The sequence below is a fragment of the Amblyomma mixtum genome, chromosome 3 (assembly GCF_055824585.1).
Source record: "Amblyomma mixtum isolate Tamu chromosome 3, ASM5582458v1, whole genome shotgun sequence".
NCBI lineage: Eukaryota > Metazoa > Arthropoda > Arachnida > Ixodida > Ixodidae > Amblyomma > Amblyomma mixtum.
This window is the reverse complement of record NC_143014.1, coordinates 90,018,399-90,033,324: the sequence shown is the minus strand read 5'-3', so window position 1 is coordinate 90,033,324 and position 14,926 is coordinate 90,018,399. Positions and strand designations below refer to the sequence as shown.

The window sequence follows — 14,926 nt, the reverse complement described above, 5'->3', positions numbered from 1 at the left end:
TCACATATTTGGCGTCTAACGACACTAGAGACTGAAGCGCTCCTAAGTTTGTTTCCGCTAAATGGAGGTGGTATTCTGAAAAAATATGAAAAGTGGCCTCTGTTCACTTTTTCTGCACTTCCTTGAGACTTCATGCCTGTCATGATAAGAAATTGACAGGAATAAATTAACTTCACGTGGACCTTAATTTGGCCTTGCCGTTTTTTAATTCTCAGGCCTTATATAAAACCGACGGGGCAAAGGGAAGTGCGGTGAGCTCATTGCCGAATTTATCGGCAGTGGAAAGAAAAAAATTAAAAAAAAAAAAACAGTGAGACTGAAGGCGCCGTAATTTCATCTTGGCTGTAAGGGGCGAACGATCCTAGATGTGCAGAGCTTAAGGTTGAGGACCCTAATAAAAGACTTCAAGGCCAAAACTGTTTTAACTCTGTAATATACATTAATAATATGTATTAATTGGTAGATGCGACTGCGACTACGAAGGTGTTCGGAATAATAAAAAGGTTGTAGTTCGAACTTTAGTATTTTATGTTTCCCAATATTTATTTGGTGAGATACACCAGAAACTGGGCACTGGCGCATGCATACGAGCTAGTGAACTAGCGCCCGCATCCACCTTTCAACGATGTAACACTAACGCTATCCTTGTCAAAATACCAGTTTCCTATAGATACTTGCCCGTTCGCTAAAATGAACAAGCCCGCCGGTTTGTAAAAAAAAAAAAGGACTAAATTTCTCGAAGTGACAACAAAATTGTAGCCTAGCTGCCCCAAATTCGCGAACTCGTGCTCTTCGCTCTGCTTTCTGTAACATGTGCGAGTGGCAGCCGATGTGTTGTTTCTTCCAAGAGTCCTCGCGACAGGGTATTGCTGAGAAAGTGCTGCGCGGGAGCGCGCGCGTACGCGGCAGCGCTGGGCGCCGAGGCTTCGTCGGCCGCCCCGGGAGGGCGCTGACTGCGGGCGCGCCCCCCTCTTCGCCGCCGATCGCGCCGTGAAGCGGTGGCGCAGGGGCGACGGGGTCCCGTCATCGCCGCTCGAATGCTCGGCCTGATCGGTCGGTCCCTGCGCGCCGTCCCAACTCTCAGCCGCAATCAATAGGCGCACCCCCCTGTTCCTCTCCCTCGGAGCGCGACACCGCGCAAGAAACTTTTCTGCGTCCATCACCCACACCCAGGGCCTAAAGCGAGTTCCCGTTACGACAAGGCGGTCTCTGTAGAAGTGGCAGTGAGCGGTGGACGTTGGCATTGAAGATCGGTGAAGGCGAACACTTGTAGGGGCCAGTTTTCCGACTTTCTTTCCTCCCTCTTTCTCCCTCTCTCTCTCGCTCTCTCCTCTTCAAAAAACTTTTCTTTTCCCTGTATCCCGTTCCGTGCGTTCCTTGATTTTCTTCGTCTTTTTCCTCATCCCGTCTGTCTATCGAATCCAACAAGGCAAACCTGGAAAGCGGCGGCGGCTAGAGCGCAACGTGCCACCTGCAACCAAGGTGAGCTGCATTTTTTTTGCCCCTTTCGTTCTACAAGTCGAGTTCCATGCAAAAAATAATAATAATAATAATAATAACGAGCGCAGTGCATGCGCAATCGCGGGTTTGCACTTTGAAGTTTTTTTATGCTAGCGTGATTTTTTCAAATATTATGCTACGCTTACGAGAAAACTTTCTAGCGCTGAAGAAATACTATGGTGAAAAAATGTCCTATGCTGCTTAGTGACAACTTGAATTCCTTAGCTACGCAGGTTGAGATTGTTAAAACAATGCCTCGTTTTATTAAAGCTGAAAGTCCCGCTATGAAAAGAACTGGTACCGAGACTTTGGGCTTTATGAGAACGAGGCCAACCGGTTATGAGTGTTTTCCACGTCACATTGTTTGCCAGCAGAATATCGCCTGCCTACTCTAAAGGCGATGCTGAAAGTTATACATCCGTGTCCACCCACCTTCCCTGCTCCCGCACTGCGCAATGTTTTGTTCGCAGGAGTTTGTCTTGGTATCTCTCAAAGTACAGCGAAGAATGTACGTCGCAAACTTTATGATTAGAAAAAAAAAAAACGGAAAATTGAAAACGAAAGGAGCACCATAAAAAAACTGCGATTTTTATGTTGTTTCATGCTGAAGAAAGCCAAGAGCCTCCTTCGATTTCTTTTATTTTTTTTTCATGCTAAACTCTCCATTGGCGGCGCAAAGTACGATCACGGCAGAAATGACATCCTAAAGAAAGGAGCTGGTCGCTGGCTCGTTGTTGGAACTTGTTCTTCGCCGTTGCAAGCAGTGACGAAACAAGGTTAATTATACTTGCCGCGAACAGCTACTAGTAAACTAAAGGGTAGCTGCAGGGTCATCTCCTACCACGTGAAAGAATTCCTGACTTCTCGCAATTTTTTTTCCATCACAATACATACTAAGTAGCGTGTCTTTGTGTCTTTTTATAAAGGAGACTCCTCCTTGACTTGCGGTAGCGTTAGTGCTCCTACCATGCATGCTGAAATCTGTTAATGGAAATACGATGCGCGATGAAAAATAAACACCCCACACCGCATGTAAAGTTCCGCCACGAAAGCTTTACACCACCTCCTTACTCTTCCCTTGCGTGACACACATGAGTCGCGCGTCTTGCGCGGCGGCGCAGAAGTTGTCGTGGCGTGAAGTGACAACAAAGCAAAAGAAGAAAGGAGTGAAGATGGGGGGAAGCCTCAGCGGGCCTTCTTTATACGCAAGCGATTGATGCATGCCTAAGTGCTGACCTGCAAGACTGTCGAACTCATTAGGCAACGCGAAACGGAGAGAAAAGGAAGGGGCGAAGGCTGTTGTAGCCGTAGTACACGACGGTTAAAACCAATGAACTCGCGGCTTGTGTGCGCATAGAGTAAAGCCGCCCAGTCTCTGATTCGTGCGAGCAAGCTGCCTCTCTTAATTGCGGCCCTAATTACGGCGCTACCTTTGCGCGTGACGCCTGTGAAGCCAAGCACGTCAAGGTTGCCGCAGAAGACAGCCCGCACGTTCGCGGGCCCGTGCGCGCCCTCAAGCTAGGCTCGTCGATTGGGTGTCAAGGAGCGCGCCCTCGGCGCCCGAAAGAAAGGTCGCCCTTAAGTTCGCCCGCACCCGGGAAACTGGCAAAGCGTATAGCTGCCGCGGGAGCGGCTTGCGGGGGCAGCACTTGTTTTTCTTCGAGGCCAATGTTTCGGGATGGGCCATCGGTTACTTTTGTGCGCAGCGATCCTTCGACTCGGGTACAGGCTGCCCCGGACAGAGGCCAGGAAAACGGACTGTTTCGGGCCTCGCTGGAATGGGACCTGCTAGATGGTTCAAACGCTTGCAGGCACAAGATGGGCCCTCTCGGTCGTCCTTATTGATTGGGCGTAATTCAATTTCGAAGGTTCACCCGGATCGCCCCTCGTTTGTTTTTCCTAGCTCCGATCCTGTGCTTGGTGGGCCGGGACCCGCGGCTCTGGTCGTCTACCATTCAACACTGCGCTCTGTGCCGGAGAAAACGGAGGAATCCTTCAATTATTTTACACGAGGACAGACTTCGGATACGGTAGTGTGGACAACTAATGGGAACGTGAAGTTTTCACGTACAAAAACTACGCCCTACTTTACGCCGCTGCAGTTACAGCGTTGGCGAGGATTCTTTAAAACTTTACTTTCTTTCATGTTTTCCTCGCACACACAAGTGTCATGTGCTTCTATATGTCATCTAAGTGCAGAAGCCATAATGCTTGGAAAGTCGAAAAACATAGCTTGATGATTTTTTTCCCCTTATTTCTGAAATATCAAATGAGACGGGCTTTCTCATCGGGAATTTCTGACTGTATAGCTGATTGCTGCGAAGATTAAACAGAACCGTATGCTATCCATGATTCCGAGTACCCGAGGATTTTGCGATGCTTTTTATCCACTAAAGATTTCCAGTTATATCCTCCGTATTTCCACCAGCAGAAGAAGTTATGTGTATATTGACTCAAAATAACTAACGGGATCAGTATATCGTCTTCTGCTTTGCTGAGCACTACGCAGCCCATGCTCTTAATTGGGCTCGTTGGTTACTGAATCCAGACATAGCAAATAGTTCAAAAACACACAGACAGGAAAGAAACGACTACACAATGTAGCGAGCGTCCTGTCGTTTCTCCCCTGTCATTGTCTTTTTGCGCTAGTTACTATGCCTCGATTGTGCAACAAACCTGCCAAAAAGCTTACTCAAAACACTGCGCAAGGGGAAGAAGCGTCGGAAACTTATCTGGCTGAAAAATTCTGAGAAAAGCACACAGAGCGTAAGGACTCCCCTCCAGCTCAAAAATGAGCGAAATGTCCCGTCGAATCAGTTTCAGCACTTGTCGCCGCTCATTTCTCCAGTACCTCAGTATAAGGTCGCATATGTGCCATGCGCACTTGATGGGGAAGCCTTTCGCAAAAGACAAGAAACCGAAATGTTCACTGATGACGTCTTCTGCACGCAACCCCAGAGAAGACCCCAGTTTGTGCAATTTTTTTTCACAGTTTCGAGTGGGAACATTAGCATTGAAATTACGTGCCTTCTATTTTTTTATTTTCTTTTAAGAAACTGAGCTTTCCTTCTCCTAAAGGCCGTTGAGCCTTTCTGCACGTTCCTGTTTCGTGGCTTCAGAGGGTGAGTAATCGCTTTTTCGTCAATAAGTGACAAGGGATGCGTAATATTGATGCTTTCTGTTCTTAATTTTTTTTTCTTATGTTAATTCGCGCGGATTGGCCTCAACTTTTCACGTTCCATCTTTTCGTATATCCAGTGTGGTAATCATACACAAACAAAAAAATCTATCGCCCACATCAGCATTCCTTTCTTGACTTTAGGCTGGGCACTTCTACGTCGATAGTAGTGAAATGCTTGGTGTATCTTGAAGGCAACCGAATGAGAACGGTCGCCGGTACGTTGATGTGCTTGCTTGCGGGAAAAACAGAACTCGGGACGCAGGTTCCAGCATCCGAAAAGGACAGCAATAACTGAATAACGCAAGAAGGCGTCAGCGCACGGAAGACAAGCTCTTAGTAATACTATCCCCATCTGAAGACTGCAAATTTTTCTTTTCTTTTACATGTAATCACAAGCTGCTTTTAGGCTGAGGGCACTGCCACCTATTGTTGCTAACAGCAATGAGCGCATTTCGTGGGGGAAGAAACAAGAAGCATTTGCAGCTTCAAGAGAGTTTAGTAGCACTCAGCGGAGTGTTATGCCCACGAATTGACTTAGAAGCCCATTCTTCAAAAGCAAGAATAGCGAAAATATTAAAAAAGTAAATTTCAGTGGAACCAAGAAGAAAGATGGTGAAATATTTGTGACTCTGAAACGGAAATCACATAATGAGACTTCGCGGAGAGAGTCCTTTGCTTCCCTAACCCCGTGTGGCCTTCTGTGACCTTGCTCAGTAAAGACTATTACATTCAATTCAATAAAAGAACGGCGACTGCTTGATCAAATGATGAAAGAATAGCACTGAATTCACACAAACATTGCCTGAAAGAGAAGTGCCAGACTTTGTAACTTCAGGGAGAGAACACAGGACGTGCGAAGGCGCATATAAGTGGAAACCAATGTTTATTTGCACTCTATTGTGGAAGCACACAGTCACTTGATGCTGACGCATGTAAGTACACAGCACATACTTTGAACACGAATGCAGGAGTCATTCCGCTATGCTGCAGTGCCTGTCATTTCATAGCTCTGTTCTTTACTATTCTGGACACCCTTTTGACGAAGTATATTTATTTGTGTAGCCTCAAAAGCGCCGTGGCAGAGAGCCAGCTTATATCTCGGCAAGCTTTTCTTCATTTTATAAGGCGAAAAACGCGTTTTTACGAAAAACTCCGGGCCAGGTAATAGCATTTGTGATGGGGCGCTTGAGGATTTGTTCAATGAACAAACAAAACGATGAAGTGTACTTAACTTGCAAAGAGGAAAGTAGGCACTACGTTGATGGGGAGTGCATAGCAGGTGGAGGGAAAAACGTGAAAGCTAAATGCGCAGCTAATGCACACTGAAACCTTCCGCATATGAGGAGTTTTTTTTTTAATGAGCTAAATTCAGGAACGAAACTAAGCCAAATTGTACTGCAGTGGCGAGCACATCCATACATTTTGTCTATGGAAAAACTATGATAACGAAAGAGGCCCTGTAAAACCAAGAAAACTTGCGAACAAATCCTATTTCAAATCAAGAATGAGCCAGATTCTGGTGATGTACGGATCAAAATGAGCCAAAACCGCTCGTGAGAGCCTTCTTTTTATGATTGAGACTCGTAGCTTGTATTCTTTCGAGCGTGATATCATTTATTCCTTTTCCAGCGCTACTTTGCGATCGACTGCGCAGAATATGAAGAGATCGGCGGCAGATCTGAACCCAGAAGACGACGATAACGAAGGGATCGTTAGCCCTGTCACCGAGGAAAGAAGGATGCGCCTCTGTTACATTGCAGTTTAAAATTTGTAGTTGGACTATTCACTACTAATTTCCTAAATTTGTTATTACTCGCGAAATGGCAGACGTAGACATGAAAGGACAGAAGTAGCGTTTGTCCTGTCATTTTTTGTAGCGTCTGCGTCTACCATTTCGCTGCTAATCCTGCATTTAGGAAAAAGTCGAACTAATTTTAGATTTCATGCATTCTCGCTAGTTTACTTTTCTGCTGCCAAAGTGGGCCACAAAAAAAGAAAGCTGTCAAGTCAGCGCTTGTGACAGAAACATGCCATTCACATTTTCTCGCTCGTGTTGGTGAAGCACTATAATGCCCCCGGTTTCACAAAATGGATATTCTAATAATTTTTCTGTTCAACTCACAGCATATTCATTTTGAAACAAAATTGGCTCAAAGCTAGAGTTTCACATTGAATAGAACCACATCTAAAGTTTATGTGCTGGTATTGACGAAATAATTTGCGTAATTTTTCAACAAATCATGGTCAAGCGTTGCTCTAACTTGCACGCAAATCATACAATAAGACCAATTGGACAGTATACGGTTTATGCAGATGTGAAACTTTCTCATTTTTATCAGCTCCCGTTTAGGTGGATTTGGCTCAATTCGAAAAAAAAAAAAACGCTCCTTCTATGCCGTCACTCCCCATGAAGCTAAGTGTAAATTCTATTGTTTTCGGAAAGCGTCCGCAATTTTTCTGCCTTGCTCTCTCTTTCTGCTGCCAGGTTCTTGTGCATGGCACAGGTTTTGTAAGTTTTTTTTTTTTAGCGGAGCTATCTTGAGGCGTTCTTGAACGCATGATTGATACTTGCCTAGGGCTGTTTGCGTTTACAACGGCCTTTATGTTTGCAAGGTCTAATTGCAGTCGTTGCAGAACCGCTTGCGAAGTGTCTGAGAAGATGTCGGGTTGAAGGTATGCTGTTGAAGCTCCCGTGGCCACTGTGCGCAATGATGTGCCCTGCCAGTCCCCGCGCAACAGTCTTATCGACGTTTGTGAAACGAGCGCGTTACTCGCGTCGGAGGTGTCGCTGAGACTGCTAAGCCCACTGCATCGGCTCGTTCGACGATGACCCCTGCGAAAATCACGCGGCGAAACGCAAAGCCCGTAAATGTGAGGACCATTACGCGGTCGTTTCGGTGACGACCTCAAACCGCGGCGCGTGGCATAAAGGCAGATGGTGATGCGTAGCGCTGCTCAAAAGTCATACTAGGGGCTGTATTGCTGTCGACAGAAAACGCTATGCGCAACGCCATGTACAGTGCGTCGGGAAACGAAAGGAGCATTTTTTTCACCTTGTTTTTGTGTGTGTGGTCTGGAGGGACGAAGGTAAAGTCGCAAATGAAATGGCATCCACAGCACGTCGTAAGTGCCCACAGAGTGGAAGGGGTGCATATAGATTGGGACGACGCAAATCTGCCTATCCCCACGGGCGGTTTATGTGCGCGCGAGCAAACAAAATAAAACACTGCGTATGCACCCGGAAGGCTTAAAACGACTGTGTTAGCGTCAGTTGTAACGCGAGCTTAGTGCCACAGCCGGTTGGTTGGTTGGTTGGTTGGTTGGTTTATGGGGTTTAACGTCCCAAAGCAACTCAGGCTATGAGAGACGCCGTAGTGAAGGGCTCCGGAAATTTCGACCACCTGGGGTTCTTTAACGTGCACTGACATCGCACAGTACACAATTCGACCGCCGCGGCCGGGATGTACCGCAGCCGGTGAGAGCCTGAGTGCGAGCCTGAGACCGCAAGGACGAAAAGCGTGACTCTGTCAGACGTACCTCCAACAGCAATCCCATTAGAAACTGTCGCACGTTGCCGCAATACAACAGGAGCAGCATTGTCGTCTGTAAACTAGAGCAAGCAGGATTATTCTATACTTCTAGCAGCTTTATTTGGAGCGGTTAAATTATTTTTTCCACCCCTAAACCAGTGTAGGTGCGCAAGAAGTTCAAATCATACAGGTAAACAGCGTTGAAAGAAACCACAATTGGGTGCGCTTTTGCAATAACACCTCTATTGCTGAATTGGTTTCTGCGCTATAAATAAAGCGCGAGAATAATGAAGCGTCCACGGCAGCATTGCGTGTCTTAAACACCCTGCGACGCCTAATAACTGCTGACGGGGAGCAGCCAAGTTCACTCAGCAAAGAAGAACAAGCGGCCGCAGACGCTTATCGGGCGTATGGCGCATTTCCTACGAAACGTGAAAACCCGGAAATGGTCCCGGGAATTAAATATCATTATGCGGTAGCTTTGAAAGTTATAATTTCTTAAGTGAATATAAAAGTGCGGAATACAATGTGATCCTAATTGCTTAGAAGTGCCGTCAATACATACTGTGCTTTAGATAGCCAACATTTCAAAACTTTTTCTTTTAGTGAAGCACAACCAAGACGGACGCCTCGTGCAGCTATTCTCTCGGTAATCACAGCTTTCCCTGCAGAAAAAAAAATCTAACGCTTCCTTTGTTCTGACCGATGACAGTTTCCCCATAGGTGTGAGTATTTCCGAATGCTCGCCTACCATCGACTGCACTGACGCAACCCCAAAAGCAACTGCGCGTACGCACGTGTAGGCGAACTTAGATCCGCAGATGGCGATTGCTGCCCGTCGCATTGCGACCGACAAAGACACCGGCCATCGTTGTTCAGCAGAAAAGGCGGATGCCGTATTGACCGTGCACGGGTCGTTGTAGTCCCATTGACTGGAGTGCTTCCTGGTGTGCAGAAATAGGTCGTGTGGCCCATGCCGCCGACAACCCGAAGATACTGCGAGCATAACGATTTCCTTACTAGTCCATGCACTGGGCACCGAAAAATCGTTTGACAGATAAAGAGTGTCAAGAATGGGTAATGGCCTCGGCTTGTGTATTGACGGCCGCACTTCAGTCGATAAATATCGAGAAAACCATCATAATGGCAGCCAAAAGTGCACTATGCTCCTTGTACCGTAGAAAATTTCAGTGCGACCACTTCATTCCAGACACGCATGGGCGTTTTGCATCTGAACGCAGCGGGCATTATTCGGCCGTTATCGAGAGTCGGCCCGGACAAACCTCTGCCGCCCGGCTGCGCTGCGCTTTCATTCTTTCCAGAGGTCAACACGCGAAGCGCCCTTCTCCCCAATAATTCGTAGCCAGCAAGAAAGCAAAGATCTTTCGCTGGTTACTATAAAGGAGACCTGCGCTCCGCGAAAGCACGCTGGGCACAAAGAAGAAAGACACCGGTAGGAAGCAGGCTGACACGTAGCGCACAGCCTCATGAACCTCGACGAAAGCCTACGTGGTCTCGGGGAAAAGCAAATGAATAGATATCAGAAACAAAAACAAAAAACATCCGAACCATTAGGAAAGAGTGCACGGACAAAAAGAATTCGGGCAAGCAAAAACCTTACGGCTTTTGAACAGCTTGGGAAGACATGACTGCTACATCGCAGCAGACGGCGACGATAAATCTGGTGGAGATGGAAAAGAAAACCACGAGACGGGACTAGTCAATATAAAATTTACAGCGAAAAAAAAAAGAACTTCAATGGTATAAAAGCGGCCAGACATTTTCGCGGCAAGACATTTTCAAAGATTCGCTTCATTAGATTCTATTTTGTATAGCCGCTATTCGTTGCGCGTACCGGCCTCCGTGGAGCGATGGTACACTTTGTGGCCAGGGATAGAAAGAATCGAAAGTGAATGTAACTGGAATAAAATTGGTGCAAAATATTCGCCCCGATAACCGCCGTCACGCGAGGGGAGAAAGAGATTATGAACAGGCTAAATACAGCGCAGGCTTCTGAATTGAAAGAAACTAAAATAATGTTATCCCTCTTGCAGAGGAACGATGGTTCGCAATAGACAAGGAACGATAATGAAACTACTCTAGTAGATTGCACCTACCTGGGCAAAGCACTGACGCCCTAACAGGCTGTGCAAAATGGAGTTAACAGGAAAATGAGAATTGATTGGAGTGCATTTTGCAGGTAATGCCTGGTTGTAGCAGCAGCTTGCAGACGTCCCTAAGAAGGAAAGAAAACCTGCAGTCAAAAAAAGTTTATGGAAGCCAATATCAGCGAAAGAAACTAAATTTCGTCGCCGTATTTCCTTGCTTCCTGCAATATACATGTGCAGCCTAATGGTCACTGTGCGACTTGCATATGCGGTACTCCTTGGATACGAAGAAATTAAACTTCTTTGGCTGAGTCGGCATTCATAAATATTTGACGGCGGGCGTACATGACGCATGCATCCCACTGGTACTCATTTATGAGGCCTAACCTGGGAGCTCATGAAGAAGCTCGAAAGAGAACTGAGGGTAGCGCAGAGGGTGTCGCGGAGTAGAGAACGAACGCGAATTTCTGGTTCAAGTTAAAAGAAAGAGACGAACATGAAAAAGGCATCCAAATTTAAAGGTCAGGTAACAGCTGCGCTATTGCATTGCGGCAGACGTCAATGAAAGAAAGCTTTGTCGAGGAAGACAGGCGCTGAGGTGGAGCGTAGAGGTTAGAAAGTTTTGTGGGGTAAGGTACTTGTGGCCTGTGAAAGTCTAGGCAAACCATATATGACCGAAGGTTACCTTAATCTTCTAGAGGACTTAATGTGGATGATGGATGTGATTATGTTCATCATGGTCTTCAGAGTGTGTCAATACCTTCTTGCTCTTTTTCGTATGTATGACGCTCATGGGTATTATTATTATTAGCTTCATACGACTGAGAATGCGTAACCCTGCAACGTACGTGTATTATTTTCAGTAAATCGAGTTTTCTACGTGCATAAACAAACAGTATGCCGATGCGTATAGTGCAGAGTAGAGAAAGGACACACAAACTCCGAGCAGTTATTGTTGGAAAGCAGTAAAAAGCCGGGTTAGAAATTATGCTTTTGTGAAGAAAATCGAAGAATTTACGCCTGAAAACGATACTTGTTTACCATTTAGCGCCTTCTGCTTTCAGCATTGCACTCCGCAAGGACATGTTTCTTTTCGAAAGGACACATTTTTTTTTGTAAAAAAAAAGTGTCGCCTCGTTGTTGTTATTTCAGTGGGGGTTATTTTTTCTGCTCTCTCTTGAAAAGGTGCTTGTCAAGACCTGTCCGGAAATGAACAAAGCGGAGATCATTAAAGGACGCTTAAAATGCACGTGGTTTGTTCGAACACGCGCACCCGTTGTCTCTTGCTCAGGGCTTCCATCAAAATGGAAAACGCCTCCTAGAGCGGAGCTTCATCGTACAGCTCGAGAAATAAACATCATTTGCGTAGTAGTTCTATATATATTCGACCCATGGCGTCGATTCGTGTGCTCCTTAGGGATTTAGCTGCTTTCGTGTGCGACAAAAGACGTGCTTGCTGATTGCTAGGCCTCTCTAGTCCCTTTTTCATCATTTTTACTCTTCTTTTTCTGTACGTATCGCCTCTTTGCTCCTCCTCCAGTGTTTATCACAAAAAAACTTATTCGCCCGGGACGACAATATTTGCGAAGCATCACTTCTTGCTTGGCCCTGCTGTAGCCGCTTTTTTTTTTCATCTTTTACGATGGTCAAATGTTTAGGGGAATCCCCCAAGGTGGAGTAGATTTGTAATAAGAGAGTAATTACTCATTGGCATCCACCCGAGCGCAGCCATACGGCTACAAAGGGAAGCTGTACAGCTTTCTCAGAAACTTCGTAGTTAAAGAAAAATTCGTCCTGGTCCGGGGTTCGAACCCAGGACCACCGCTACACCGGAGCAGTCGCTCTACCAATTGAGCTAACCAGGACGGCAAGCTTATGGTAGGACGAGAGCGAATTGATCAATAACTCGAAGTGGGAACGGTGTTGGTCAAATGTTTAGGGGAATCCCCCAAGGTGGAGTAGATTTGTAATAAGGGAGTAATTACTCATTGGCATCCACCCGAGCGCAGCCATACGGCTACAAAGGAAAGCTGTACAGCTTTCTCAGAAACTTCGTAGTTAAAGAAAGAATCTCTGCCTCTCCCGTAACCGAGAGTAGAGTAAGCATGAAATGTTTACGGGCCTAATGTCATCTCGGTGGACACCCGAACCGCACCGTACAGGAAGGGAGGAACGGCACCACCCGTTCAGCGCGATGCCTTGCCATTTGAACGCAAGGTTTTTTGAGGAAAGGAAATGGCGCAGTAATTCTCTGCCATCTCGGTGGACACCCGAACCGCACCGTAATGGAAGGGAGGAACGCCACCACCCGTTCGGCGCGATGCCTTGCCCTTTGAACGCAGCGCTTCTCCCCCGGGCCCCTGTGCGCCTGCGCGGCTTTTGCACGCGTTATTAGAAATCGGAAATTATAATTCCGTGCATTATCAAACGCACAGCGACTGATATCTTGATAAACATTGAGAAGGCACTGGCAGCAGTTATTTTTTGTGACTCCTTTGGAGACCAACCGGTGCTTGCATGCCGGTCGCGTAGGAGGGCTTAGAGAGTCTCGTTAAATCTCGTTCCACAAAAAAAAAAAAGAAAAAAAAGGAGTATCTGTTTTCGCTTCGGCGAGCGCGGCTTCGGCCGCTTATCTGTTTTTTGAGGAGCGTCCGCTCCGGCGGACGCAGTTGTTGCTGCGACGCGCGTCTTTCCTTTCCTCTCTCTCCTTCCTCTGATCTTGTAACTCTCCTCTATCTGCACGTGGCAGCGGTGGTGGCTTGGCTCGAGCCAGTAGCAGGCCCGTGCAATTTCTTTTTCATCCTTCTCTCAGTGACAACAACAACAACAACAACAAATCTCGTTCAGTCTCGTACGGTGCCCGGATGTTCTCGTTTCAGAGCCCGGATGATGGCTCTCGGTCTCGGCGTGACGTCACCACACTGCCGACAACGGGGGCTAAAAGCATTTCATGCTTAAAAATTCGTCCTGGTTCGAGGTAGCTGCTTTGTAGCCGTATGGCTGCGCTCGGGTGGATGCCAATGAGTAATTACTCCCTTATTACAAATCTACTCCACCTTGGGGGATTCCCCTAAACATTTGACCAACACAGTTCCCACTTCGAGTTATTGATCAATTCGCTCTCGTCCTACCATAAGCTTGCCGTCCTGGTTAGCTCTATTGGTAGAGCGACTGCTCCGGTGTAGCGGTGGTCCTGGATTCAAACCCCGGACCAGGACGAATTTTTCTTTAAGTACGAAGTTTCTGAGAAAGCTGTACAGCTTTCCTTTGTAGCCGTATGGCTGCCCTCGGGTGGATGCCAATGAGTAATTACTCCCTTATTATCTTTTACGATTATGGCCCCTTGCTTCCTTTCACTAATCAACGTTGTAGCTATAGGTCTATTTGCGAGAACATAGGCGCTTTCTGCTAGCACCACTTACTTACACGCGTAATTTCTTTTTTCGCTTGAAATTTGAGTTCCCGCCGCGCGTCTGCGCACATGCATGTCAGTTACCAGCTAAACTGTACTGGGGTTTACATGCCACCGATATACGATGAAAAGTACCTCGCCTTTGGAAAAAAGAAAAAAAAACAGGATCTGAGAAGCCTATTTCCCCGTTATTATGCACGGTCGCAGAATATTCCGACGAGAATCACCCAGTTAGAAGTGATAACCAGGCGATGTCCAAACAAAAAGACAGGCACCGTCTCGCTGTTGTAGATAAGGCTTGCAGCGTATGTCGTTGACGGTTAGAAAGTTTTTTGAGAGCATGGTACAACAAATAGAGAGAAAATTCATGGCACAGGACAGGCAGAGTTGGCACTACGATCACGTATATGGTGCGCTCTTCACCGACATTTTACCGCATGCATACCTGTTAACAATCTTGTATTTTCTTTACATATTTTTACGGCCGCTGACCGAGGCCAAAGTGCCTTCCGAAAAGACCGCCGTGACAACAGTAAGGCTGTTACTGGTGAGATCCCCGAATGCACGCGGCCCTTGTCTTGCGTTTCGCGTTATTTTCGTCGTCGTCGGTAAGGCCGCGCCAAACACCTGCATAGTCATCTCCCTGAAGTTCTTCAAGTCTTCCCTCGCCGGTTCCGATAGCATTTCGCCAACCTGATGTCATAGAGCACAAGGCATTCGTCTTCGACGTCGCATGAGAGGACTTCACTCTCGAAACCAATCCAACGCAGTAAACAACATCGCGAAACAGGCTATTCCGTAAGACGATTGCGCTTACTAAACACTGATTTTCCTGGTCACAGAGCAGTTATAATCAAGAAACCGCACAGAACCAATAAACGCAGAGTCCAAACGCAATAATTTGCATCCTCTCTATTTAATAGGTAAGCCTGAACCCATCAATAAAACACCAACGACCAACATAATCATCATGCCAACGCCAGCACTAGTCCTTTATGCGCGTATACCGTAGCTTGTAATTACCAATTCCAGAGCTGCCATTTGCAGGGTTTTCAAGTGGTCGTTGGTAATTTTTGGTATGCTGGTGTGCTGGGATGATATTTTCATCCAAATCGATTAAAGCATGCAAAGAGTTTTTTTCGCATCAACGAAACGAGAAAAATACCTTCAATCCCTGCTGAAAATACTGCTGTAA

General features: G+C 46.5%; 1 protein-coding gene across 4 annotated transcripts in view; it reads left to right on the top strand.

The window, feature by feature from the left end:
• Positions 1-1,046: 1,046 nt before the first annotated feature.
• LOC149350915 (dopamine receptor 2-like) overlaps positions 1,047-14,926 on the top strand; it is a 240,260-nt gene continuing 226,380 nt past the window's right edge. For all 4 annotated transcript variants that reach the window (XM_089580067.1, XM_089580071.1, XM_089580070.1 and 1 more), the window contains exon 1: positions 1,047-1,482. The gene's annotated coding sequence lies outside the window, so the exon portion shown is untranslated. The remainder of the gene's footprint in view (positions 1,483-14,926) is intronic.